Here is a 539-nt window from a genome sequence, read left to right as displayed (position 1 = left end):
TCAATAGAACTTTGGGAAAAAAAGAAAAGAAAATAGAACTATGAAAGTAATTCAAATTTTAAAAAAAAATTTATAACTGCTTCAAAAGAAGAAATTGATAAAAAAAAACAGATTAAAAAAATAACGGATTCCTTGAATGAGCAATACAAGAAAGAAATAGATTGCATGAAGAAGAGTAAAAGAGATAAAGAGGAAATTAAAATCTCAATCAAAAGGTTGCAAAACCGTTTAAGTGAAAATGAAGACAGAGTTTCAGATCTTGAAGACACTGATGAAGCTAGTTAAAAGGTAAGAAAGGATCTCTTAAAAACAACTAGGATGCAGGAAAGAATAATCCATCACCTGCAAGATGGTGCAAAGATGAACAATGTGAGACTAATAGGAATCAATGAGAAAGAAGGAGTCAACACAAATGACATTAAGAAAAATATGGGCAGAAGTAATAGCAGAAAACTTCCCAAATATGAGGAAAGAATCTGACATTCAGGTAACCAAAACATACAGAATGCCAAGTAACCTCAACCCAATTAAAAACACAC

The sequence above is a fragment of the Octodon degus genome, unplaced genomic scaffold, assembly GCF_000260255.1.
Source record: "Octodon degus isolate 3935 unplaced genomic scaffold, OctDeg1.0 scaffold00372, whole genome shotgun sequence".
NCBI classification, from domain to species: domain Eukaryota; kingdom Metazoa; phylum Chordata; class Mammalia; order Rodentia; family Octodontidae; genus Octodon; species Octodon degus.
This window is presented reverse-complemented; position numbering follows the sequence as displayed.